The sequence below is a fragment of the Talpa occidentalis genome, unplaced genomic scaffold, assembly GCF_014898055.3.
Source record: "Talpa occidentalis isolate TD23 unplaced genomic scaffold, MPIMG_talOcc4v2.1 talOcc4.5, whole genome shotgun sequence".
Classification (NCBI taxonomy): Eukaryota; Metazoa; Chordata; class Mammalia; order Eulipotyphla; family Talpidae; genus Talpa; species Talpa occidentalis.
This window is the reverse complement of record NW_023604861.1, coordinates 105,701,823-105,713,157: the sequence shown is the minus strand read 5'-3', so window position 1 is coordinate 105,713,157 and position 11,335 is coordinate 105,701,823. Positions and strand designations below refer to the sequence as shown.

Genomic DNA, 11,335 nt, shown 5'->3' with positions numbered 1-11,335 from the left:
TTTTGGAGTTCTTGATGTATATCATCAGTCTTGCAGGGGTGAGATTATAGCTCATTGTGGTTTGACATGCATCTCCCTTATTGAAAGCAGTGATGAACTTTTTTTTCCATGTATCTGTTGGTTTTCTGTGTATGCCCCATGGAAAATTGTCTATTCATATCTACTGCTCATTTTTTAAATTGAATGTTGTTAAGTTCCTATTATTCTCTGCTGTACTTTTGTGTGTTTTTCACCACTATGCATTCAAGTTCCCTGATTCTATTAGCTACTGTGTCTACCATTGAGGACTTCTATATTTATTGTATTTCAGATTTTGTTCATTCATTGTTTTCTTATTCTGACAAGTATAATTACAATCGTTAACTTAAGCCCCACATCATAAAAGTTACACATTTCTTGAGTTATATCTATATCTATATCTATATATTTCTGAGCAGTGGAAAATCATTTCAATGAACAGTACAACATAGAAGGAACTCTCCTTGTCTTCACAAAAATGAAAGAGGAATTTATCCAGAAAACATTTTCTGATGGACCTCCCCTGGTGGCGCAGGCAGTTGAGCGCTGCACTGTGAAGCTGTCTGCAGCCTCTACAGTGCGGGTTAGATCCCGGCCGACTGGCAAGGGTCCCACATGGCTCAGCAGACCTCTCCTGTCTTGCCCGCTGCTCCCCTCAGCAGTGTATTTTGTCAATCTGCCTGTTCTATTCCCCATTCAGTCTCTGGTGAGTCTTCTCACCACCGGCATCTCTGGCCTGTACCCTGATTCTTGTATAAATAAATTAATTTAAAAAAAAAAAACATTTTCTGAGACACAGAGGGATGCAACCTAACACACAAAAACTAGCAGGAAAGAAATCAAAGCCTTTCTTGGTAACTAATCAGCAAGACTCCATATCCAAAGCAAGACGCAGCATCAGGCAGTGGGAACTCAGGGCCTAAGCCACAAATCAGAATCCTACCGGATATAATAGAAGCCTTTAGGCAGCTTGCAACTTACAAAAGAAGATCCAGAGGTTAAGACAGACCTGGGAAGGAACAAGACAGCCAGGAGGTCTCTCAGCACAGAGTATGCACATATTATCTTCAGTTAAGCAAAGGTCTACATATTGAAAACAACTGGCTCTTACCAAGTGAGGGCTCAGCTATTCTAAAGCAAAGCCTCTCATCTCTGTTCATATATTGGCACAACCCAGGGTTTTTAAATATCCTGTGCCCATGCCACACCCTAGCCAAGCCCATTGATATCAGAATCTGTGGGTGGTACCCAGACATCAGCCTTTTCTAAATGCACCAGATGATTGCAAGATGCAGCCAAAGATGGGAAGGTAGACCTGTATATAGTGACAAGGAAAATTTTCTAAGCCTGTTTATAGAAAGACACAAGTCAGGGACTTAAGATTTCTAATCTGCCATAAGAGCTTAGAAACTATCACTCCCAGCCTCACTACTAGAAAAATATTGAACAAACTGAAATGAACTCTGTCTATATGTACCAGATAATTGAGGATGCAGGGCCAACTGTCTCCCTAAACACTAGAGATGCACAGAGCCTCAAACATGCGTGATCTAAAGGGGTCTAACCAGGCATGTGTACAAAGGCACAGTAGATTCTTATAGTGAAAGACCTTTAATAGAATTAGCATACATAGCTAGGGAAGGGAAAAAAAGGATATTGCTAGTAATAGTTTCCCGATAACCCTCTCCCCAAATTACCCATCCCTTCGTGGGCAGAGGCCCAGCCAAACAGGGTCACCCCAAAGTGGGGCTGCTGATGCAGGAAAGTTTGCCACAAATCTAAGGCACCTCATGTCCCGTAATCACCAGAAAGAGGTAAAGCAGGTCCTAGAAAACTGGGAGAAAAGGAAACAGTCAGAATTCACAATGTACCAAATAATCAACCATGAAGTCAGGACAGCAACTTCCCCATGTACCTCACACCCATATGTAGCCACACATCTCTCCATAGAGCTTCTTCCATGTCTCCTTCCCAGCAATCCTACTTCTGGCAGTAGGAGGGGAAACTTATCTGAAATATTCCCAAGGGTATACAGTTCTCCTTAACAAAGCTTGGCCTGAGGGAAATTATTTTACCAGAACCTAACTGATTGGGACCTTACCAAAGAATAACCACCCTGGCTGATAACCTATGGCTGGTGAGACAAAGGTGTAGTATGGGATGAAGCCAAAGTTTATAACTGAGTGAGTGACAGGACATCCATAGAGACAGTGCTTCCCAGAGCAGGCTTGGCTTGCCTAGGAAAGCTGAATCCCTCACATCTGTGTGATCAATTGCCAGATGAATCTTAAAAAAAAGAAATGGGTCAGACCCAGAAGGGACTACAACAGTTTAGACTGGGATGTGCAATTAAGAGTTTTTGAGAAGAGAGAGTCTGACCGTGATTCTGATTTCTATTTTATCCCATATCCTTCATTTCAGGTGTGAGAACAGTGAGCTGGAGACAGTGATTTTATCAAAGGTAAGTGTTAAAATAGTCAGGTCTGCCGAACCCTGTCCGGTCCTCAGTCTCGCTCAGCAGTGTGAAAAGCACAGGGACAGACTCCAAATACAGTTGGAAATGTTGAGGAAAGCACGGAATGAGGGAAGTTCAGGTAAGGGGGTGGAGAAGGACCCCGAGAAATGATCTGAACCATAGAATGGCAGAAGAAATGTGAGGACTTGTATGAACTGAAGTGTTCAAATTTTCCCCGAGGTCATGCAAAACCACTGTGATATTCTTTTTCTTAGGGATTATACATGAGAGAGCAACCAAAATAAAATAGCAATTTATTTCATCATTTAAGTGGATTAGTTTATGAGCGAAAGGCCAGGGGCTATGTTCCCTAGCAGGACAGCTTCCCACTGATTTTTTTTTTATTGGAGAGACTATGTTTCTCTTAAAAAATAAAACCATAAGCATTCTCCACTACTGCTTTATAGTTGTGTCAAAAGAAATATGACATGGACTTACTATGCTTGCTTTGCTGTCTATCTGTTTTGTTCTGTGTGTTTCTATAATAGCAATTGCCTCAGTGGTATTTCTTGAACTTTAGCCTCCTATTCAAGAGTCTCTCACCAATAAAATTGCAACAAATTAGTGAAAGAATTTATTTTCTCTGAAAGAAGTATCTACAGAGCTGAATCTTTGTGGTGGTAGGGTAGCAGTTAAACATCCATCCTTATTGGGCAAACACTTCCTTGTTCCAGATCATTTGCTTTGTTTTCTCATGTGCAATTCTGACAACATGGTCCTAATTTCAATAGCTTATTGGTGCATAATATTCTCATAAAGCATCACAGTTTGAATCTGGCAGCAAGGGAATCTGTACCTGAGGATTATTAAGTCAAATGTTGAAGGCCATGAAGGTATTGTCCAAAAATCTTGATCCAAAACTAACCTCCTTATTTGATCTTCAAAATCTAAAACATCCTTAATGATATAAACCATTTTATTTCATAATCATATATTCAAATGCAAATCCTCAACCTGTGGTAAAGGTTTAATATCTAACCTTTTTACATGGTAGTTAAGCCTTTTAGGGTAGATCCCAGCTCACCTTTTCAGGGTCATCTGCCACTGTACACTTTCTTCAGTATCTATTGTATTTATAGCAGACCCAGGACTATAAGGAAGAGTCCATATTCATTGAATGTTATTCATTGAGTACAATAAGCCCCTCACATCCTCTTTCAGTCATGCTTTGGCATTGAAGTATCCATCTATCCCCACAATTCTTTCTTCAATCCTCAGGAATGCCAAGACTTAACAATTTCCAAGGCCTACCTTAAAATTCACCTTCTCTACTTCTCTACCTTCTCTGAGTGAAGTCTACTCAGATGACATCTTCTCTGTCTAGGGTTTTTCAATAATGTTCTACCTCCAACCTCTCCTGTGCAATACACTTAACCTTGTTGGACATTAGTTTTTTATCTTTTAAATGAGAAGATTAGACAAAATAGGTAGTTCTCAATGTTGGTGACAAATCAGTTAGCTGCATGGAGTTCATTTATAGTGCATATTTCTGATCGCTACCCCAATCCCAATGAATCCAAATTCTCCAAGAAAGGAACAAAAGGAAGGGAAACTAACGTCTGAGAAGTTCTAGTACTTAAAAAAAGGATTGATTCTACGTAGCCAGTCCTACATCAGTTTGAAGAATATGTGTAGCTTAAATTCAGACCTGAACATGTTAGTATTTTATCCTTTATTAACTTAATTTGAATTGTTGACATAGCTAGATCTAACAGTGTTAACATGTTAACAGTTGCTTCGTAGTATGGCATTGATTGAAATTGGATATTTACTTTAATCTATTAACTACACAAAGGAATATCCTAAGGACATAGAAATAAAGCATAAGATGAAGTACATTCATGGAAAGAGCTCACTCTTCAGAAAAACACAAAATATTATCTGGGCCAAACCTGAGGATCATGAACCTCTTTAAGATGCCAGGAATTCAGTCTTATGGGAAACTATATCCTCAGCATCTACGTTGCTGTCCCAGGAAGACAGTTAAAGGCATTCACCAATGAAAGCAATTTAATACCAAGCTGATAAAAATGCAAATGTCTTTTTTTGCAATGTAAGGTAGTATAAATACTAGCACCTTCTCAAATGAAGGTACAGCTTGTCTTTTTCCTGAAAGACAGAAATCAGAAAAGTGAAAAACTTGAATGATTTTTCTGTACTACCCCAAGTCCCCAAATCAAGAAAGAAGAAAAGACGCAGTTTTTGTGCTGCTCTGATGGAAGAATATTTCCCAAACTAGTTTTGTTGAGGATTGCCCAGAGTGCAAAGGGTCTGGTAATCAAGTCTTTTCTTGATTTAATTTACCTTGATTAGCACAGCAATTTGCTATACCTTCCTCAAAAAGTGCTAATCAGTTTTAACAACTGGTAGAATGAAAACACCACACAAATTGCTCTCATGGTTCCAAACTGCTAATCAATTTTGAAAACGTAAATCAATCTGCATTTTATGCTGTCATTTCTCACTTGACATTTTTAATGTCTCTAATGACTCTGAATTCTGAGGAGTGAAATTTCATGCCAAATAATGAGCTGAAATGACATTATATTTTGGTTTAAGAATGACTGTTTTTTCCCCTCCCATCACAATTGTGTGTGTGTGTGTGTGTGTGTGTGTGTGTGTGTTCAAGAGAGAGCAAGTTATTTCAATAATCAAGGCTACTGCAAAGCAGTTATGCTCACTTCAGGAGGGAAATTGCTATATTTACAAAAAATTTGGTTAAGTATATGAATGAGAACTGGTGCATTATTATTGAATGGCAAGAATATTAAAGTTACAGCATTTTAGAATAACAAAGAAGTATACAAATCACCTCCCCCTGTCCTTATCTTAGCTAAGGAGGTGAAATCACACAAGTAGAGACCATCTGCTTACATGGGTCCTCCATCCAGACCCAGCTAATGGCCTGATTTGTACATGAAAGTTTTCTCTATGCATAGCTTTGGTAGGTATGAAAGCATAACCGAAGGGAATGGGAAGGCCTCTAATGCTCCACATTATCCATATGTCCTGCAGATTCTCTCTTCTTTGGTGATTTCAAGATGCACTGGTCTCATCCTACTCATTAAAAGGTTTGCAATATTTTAAGAGGGGTAAGACTGCTTCCTAAAATGAAATTTCTTTGTTTCAGATATTAGTAGATTAGACTCCCCCTGCCCCCTCACTTAGTAATTGAATTAAATCAGCAACCATCTGGATCCTCCAGCAATAACACATTTATTACAGAAAGATTGGGACAGCTCTTTGGAAATGAGGTCTGAAGACCAACAACAATATGGCAGTTAATACCTTGACAGAGTCTGTAGATAAAATGTACTCTGAAATTTTTGTTTAATTGTGAAGACCCGTATATCAAATTTCAAATTGTGTGTCTAAGCATTACAGCTATGGATTACTGAGTAAGGCTCTTGAGAAGTCATCACGGGGCGGGGCAAGGCAAACCTGGTTTGGAAAATGAGGAATGAGCAGACCATTAGGTCAGGGATTCCAAGACATCAAAAAACAGACATCAGATGAAAGTTAGGCAATACACAGATGGGTCAAAAATCAGGCTGGCAGGGCCTCCCCTAGTGTCGCAGGCAATTGAGCGCCTCGCTGTGAAGCTCCGCAGCCTTTGCAGTGTCGGTTTAATCCCGGTCGGCAGGCGAGGGTCCCCATGGCGCAGCAGACCTCTCCTGTCTTGCCGGCTGCTCCCCTCAGCAGTGTATATGGTCACTCTGCCTGTTCTGTCGCCCACTTTGTCTCTGGTGAATCCTCTCATCCTCCCGCACATCTGGCTTGTACCCTGGTTCTTGTATAAATAAATCTTTTTTAAAAAAAATTAAAAAAAAAATCAGGCTGGCAGACAACGCAATATAAGAAATTAAAAGCTTCAAAAAGTTGTTCTTAATGTGAAAACAAGTTAAGTGAGGTTTGGTTTCCTCTATCAAAAATTTTTTAAAGATTTATTTATTTATGCATACAAGAGCTGGGGTACAGGCCAGAGGTGTGGGAGGTGAGAGGATTCACCAGAGACAGAGTAGGGAACTGCGCCATGTGGGTAGCTCCCTGGCTGGGGATCGAACTCGCACTACAGTGGCTGGAGAGAGCATCATAGGTTGTGCCTTAACCTCTTGCACCACCAGAGAGGCCCCCCTCTATCAACTTTTTTAGGTGAATGATTATTCCTATTTTTACTTTAAATGACTTTTAAGATTTCGTGTTTCCTGAAAAGTTTTGTGTTTCCTTTTCATTCTTCAAGGATATTTTCATTAAATATTTAGGTTGGCAGCTATTTCTTTCAGCACTAATAACAAAGTCTAAAAATATAAGATATATAGACATAATATGACCACTCAGTAATATCGCAATAATTTATAACACAAAGTGGCAAAAGTAATAACTAAGAGATTTTGCATTTTTATATATACATGTTGAACTCATGATTGACAAATTTGGCCTCATTGACATGAAATACTGAAGTCATTTCTTGCAAAACATACACAGAAAATGTATAGCTATTGAGAATGTAAAGGTCCATAAGATATTTCACAAAAATATGAAGGGTTGAATTAATAAAGGACATAATTGACTTCAGTGCTAGTTAAAAATAAATAACTTCTAAGTGAAAAATCTCACATATTTGGAAAGTAATATCCTTCCAAATAATCTGTAGATAAGTGAATAAATCATAACAAAACAGGAAATATTCTGAAATAATTAAAATATACATTAACATGTATCAAATGCAGTCAAATCATGTTTCCATGGAAATTTTAACTTTTAATCAAATATAGAAAAGAAATGCTAAAAAGAAATGCTAAGTATTCATATCAAAGAGTTGGAAAAATAACAACTTTAGTTTAGGAAGGCAAAAGGAAGACAACATTAGATTTAGAGGTAAATTTAAAAATATAAAACATAAAAAGAATTAACAGAGTTTAAAGGTAGGTATTTGGAAAAGCTAGTATGTCTAATAAATCCCTCGTGTGAAGAGGTAAGAAACCAAAGTAGATTCCACAAACCACTGGAGAAGGAGCTACCACTCTGCATCTCATAGACATTGTGGAGTCATAAGGAAGATGTAATCAAATATGTCAATAATTTCAAAATTCAGATTATCATCAAATTCTTTTAAAAAGTATATCAAAACAGATATAAGAAGAAATAGAACACATGAGTTGTTTTATGTGTATTTAAAAAATAAATCCATATTTTTTTAGTTTTCTTATAGCATGATCTCTAGGCCTTAATGGTTTGCATACATGATAAATTATATTAAATATGTAATTTAAAATATAGCACAAATAAAATTCCATAAAATAAAAGAGAGAACAATTTCCAACTTGTTTAGTGAAGAAAATATCATTTTGATATCAAAATCTGATAAGGTCCCCCTCCCTATCTTCAAACATACAGTGCATGCACAACTTTGCTCTACTTTCTGTATTTTCAAATTATACACCTGCTTCAATGTCTTATTCAAATTCTACCACATTCAGGAAGTCTACCATCCCTAATTACCCCAGGCCATAATGACTATAGTAATTTCATAAAATTGTTTCTAATTCATACCATTTTTGAGCCAAAAAGGGGCTTTGAGATCACTTCATGATATCCCAGTAAGTCTCAAGCAAAAATTGGAGGTTTCCAAACACTGTCTTCAGTGCTCTTTCTGTAACAAAGTTCCTTTTCATTAAAGTCTCATATGTTTTGTGTTGATGCGGCGGATGGCAGAACCTATTTAGAGCAGGCAGGTTTGTGGAGTTTGGGGTTCCCCTCTCCCTGCCCTGTAACATTTCCACTACAATACCAAGGGTTTTACCGCAGATTGTCCTTGGCAGCAGTACCTGAACTGAAACAGGATTATTTACTGAGACCTCAAGCTGGGCAACCTCTTCCTGAATGAGAACCTGGAGAAAAATATAGGGGATTTAGAACAGGTAACCAAAGTCAGATATGAGCAGAAGACGCTGTTGGGCACACCTAATGACAGAGCTCCCTATGTGCTGAGCAAGAAAGGGCACAGTTTCAAGGTAGACGCGCAGCCCATTGGGTGCATCAGGTAAATATTATCAGTGAGCAAAATGCCTTTTGAAACCTCATGCCTGAAAGCAACCTACCTTGCAATGAATAAGAATGAATCGAGTATCCCCAAGCACATAAACTCTGTGGCCGCTTCCCTCATCCAGAAGATGCCTCAGACACATCACACTGCCCACCAGCCATTCACAAGCAGCTCAGTGATGAGTTCTTCACTTCCAGCTACATCCCTGCAGGTCTCCCCATCACCTGCCTCACCATTCCATTCAGGGTTTCAATCTGCCCAGCAATATGGCCCCCAGCAACAAAAAACCATCCTTAATAAAGGCTTGGAGAGCCCCATAACAGACTGCCCCTGGTTAAGAGCAGAACCTGTGGTCTGGAGACCACTGAGGCAGTCGACTGCCACCTGGGCGACTTACTGCAGCAGCTACACAGTATCAATGCCCCAAGACCTCAGAGCTGGGGCTGGTAAGACAAGAGGAGGCTGAGGATCCTGGGCCTTATTTTCTGAGCCAGCAAGTGCATGGACTATACAGACAAGCACGGCCTCAGGTATCAGCTGCATAACAACAGCATGCAGTGCTCTCCAAGGATGCCACACACTTTATTCTCTACAACAATGGGGAAGGCTGCAGTTTTGAGCTTGAGTGTCCACCCCAACTCCATAAAGATCACTCTCCTTTAAGTATTTTTGCAACTACATGAGCGAATATTTGCTGAAGGAGGATGCCACTATTGTACCCCAGAAAGGCGATGCACTACTGGCCTGCCTTCCCTGCACGCCTGGTCATCCTGCACCTCAGTAATGGCTGTGCACCAATCATCTTCCAGAGACACGCCAAACTCATCCTGTGTCAGCGGAGGTAGCTGTGACTTGCCTTGACTAGAAATGAGAAACAGAACTTCCACTAGCACCACCTGAGCCTCCCAGAGGGATTTGGCTGCTAAAGGACCACCCATTGCCTCAAGGCCTCATCAAAGCCCTCCCTCCTTTGAGTTCCCCTCCTCACTCCCACAGCACCTTGGCCTATCTGGTTAACCTCCAAGGTGCTGTTTTTTTTGCAATGGATCCCTCAGTCCTGGAGGCTGGGTAAGAACACCATTATCCTTGCAGGTGGGGAATGATGTGAAAGTTATGTTTGTGCATGTTTGGGTGCGGGTTCTATGACCTCTTCCCTTCAGTCTCGATTCCACCATAAGGATTGTACAGAACGTTGCAATCGAATTTGGGACTGTCCTTTTCTTGCATTTATACATATAAAATACATGTTAACCTTTATCTATGCAGACACATAAATAAATAATTGGTGAAATAGTTTCTTGTTTTTATATTTGCGATATATGAGCTCATTACCATGTTTTTAATGCCAAAATCTATATTCATGTCTGGAGTTTGATTTGAAAATCTTTCAGGTCACTGAAAATATCTTTAATAGTCTTGTTAGGGGGAAAGGATGTCCTGAGCTAATTCCATGCAGACTTTGTGGACTCCACCCCCACTCCAGACCAAAGCTATTAGGACATTGGGAAAGACGAATCCCATCACCACCAAAGGGAAGGTGGCTGGGACCTGAGGGTGGAGTTAAGCAGCCAGGTTGGGTATAAAAACCAAACACGTGGGCCTTGGGGGTCTCGCTTTCTTGCTCGCCTCCTGGCTTCACGGCTCCTGGCTTGCAGCCAGCTCTCAGCGTGCCATTTGGGATTCCAGATCTGCGGATCAGGTAGGATGCATTTAAAACTTTGTTTCCCACTTTTCTCCCTGAGTTGTACATTTCCTCATTTGCCCTTTTCTTGTAAATAAACCTTTTATTAACCTTTCGCGTGTGCCTGCAGTAGAGTATTGATAAGTTCTTTTAAGCACGCGGGTGAGGACCCACAGTCAGGCAACCCGTTTTGTATCGGGGCTGCCCTATAACAGTTTTAATATTATTGTCAGTAAATCTCCCTCAGAAAAGTCACAAGAGCCATCAATTTGATAATACTGGAACTCTAGTACAATTGTTTTTTAGAAACTTTTCAGATAAAACAAGGAAAAGTTTTCATGAAAATGAGGAAAGTGGTAGGAGAAGCATCTCAGTATTTTGCAATTTGGCTGGGATTTTTATAACATGGCAGTCTTTTGTGTGGTAAAAATACCATTGTCATATCTCTACTATGGAAACCTTAAATATGTGTATGTAAACTTAGACTAGTCCTTACATCTTAAAAATCCAGTTATTTCACATTTTTCTTTGAATCTTTTGTTTATTTCCTCTATATTTCCAGTTTCCTTTTTTTTTGCTGTTTCTTTTTTAGAAATTTAAGTTTCCCAAAATAAAAGAAACGCTTTGAAAATAAACTCATGTTTCATTTACTCTAATTATGCATGGAGATTTTCCAGTTCAACAGGCCTCTTTTATATTCTACAGGCAACCACTCTGAAAAGGAGGGAAAGCAAAGATTTGTTAATCAATTGGCTTCACCCCTCCCCCACCGAAACTATTTAAACCTTAAATAGTTTGTGTGGGGTGAATACTTGTGTGTTTTTCTTCCTGTCAAATAGCCTGAGGCTAGATCTCTTTGGGGTCTGAGTGGCATACACGATGAAACTGAAACCTTGGCTTTCTGAGATGTTATTTGGTCCAAAATAAATATTAGGACTTAGTAAAGGACTTAGTAAAAATCACTGAGTAACATCTATTACCATAGTAGCCACTGTTAAGACCACTTTCTGGTGTAATTTATTTGATTAAATGTTTCTGTCTCCCCTGATGTATGCTTGGAAACAAATCCTACAGT

At 39.4% G+C, this 11,335-nt stretch overlaps 1 pseudogene; it reads left to right on the top strand.

Annotated features, from left to right (window-relative positions):
- The first annotated feature begins 1,307 nt into the window (after positions 1-1,307).
- LOC119258632 (serine/threonine-protein kinase PLK1-like) lies at positions 1,308-9,505 on the top strand (annotated as a pseudogene).
- The last annotated feature ends 1,830 nt before the right edge of the window (positions 9,506-11,335 follow it).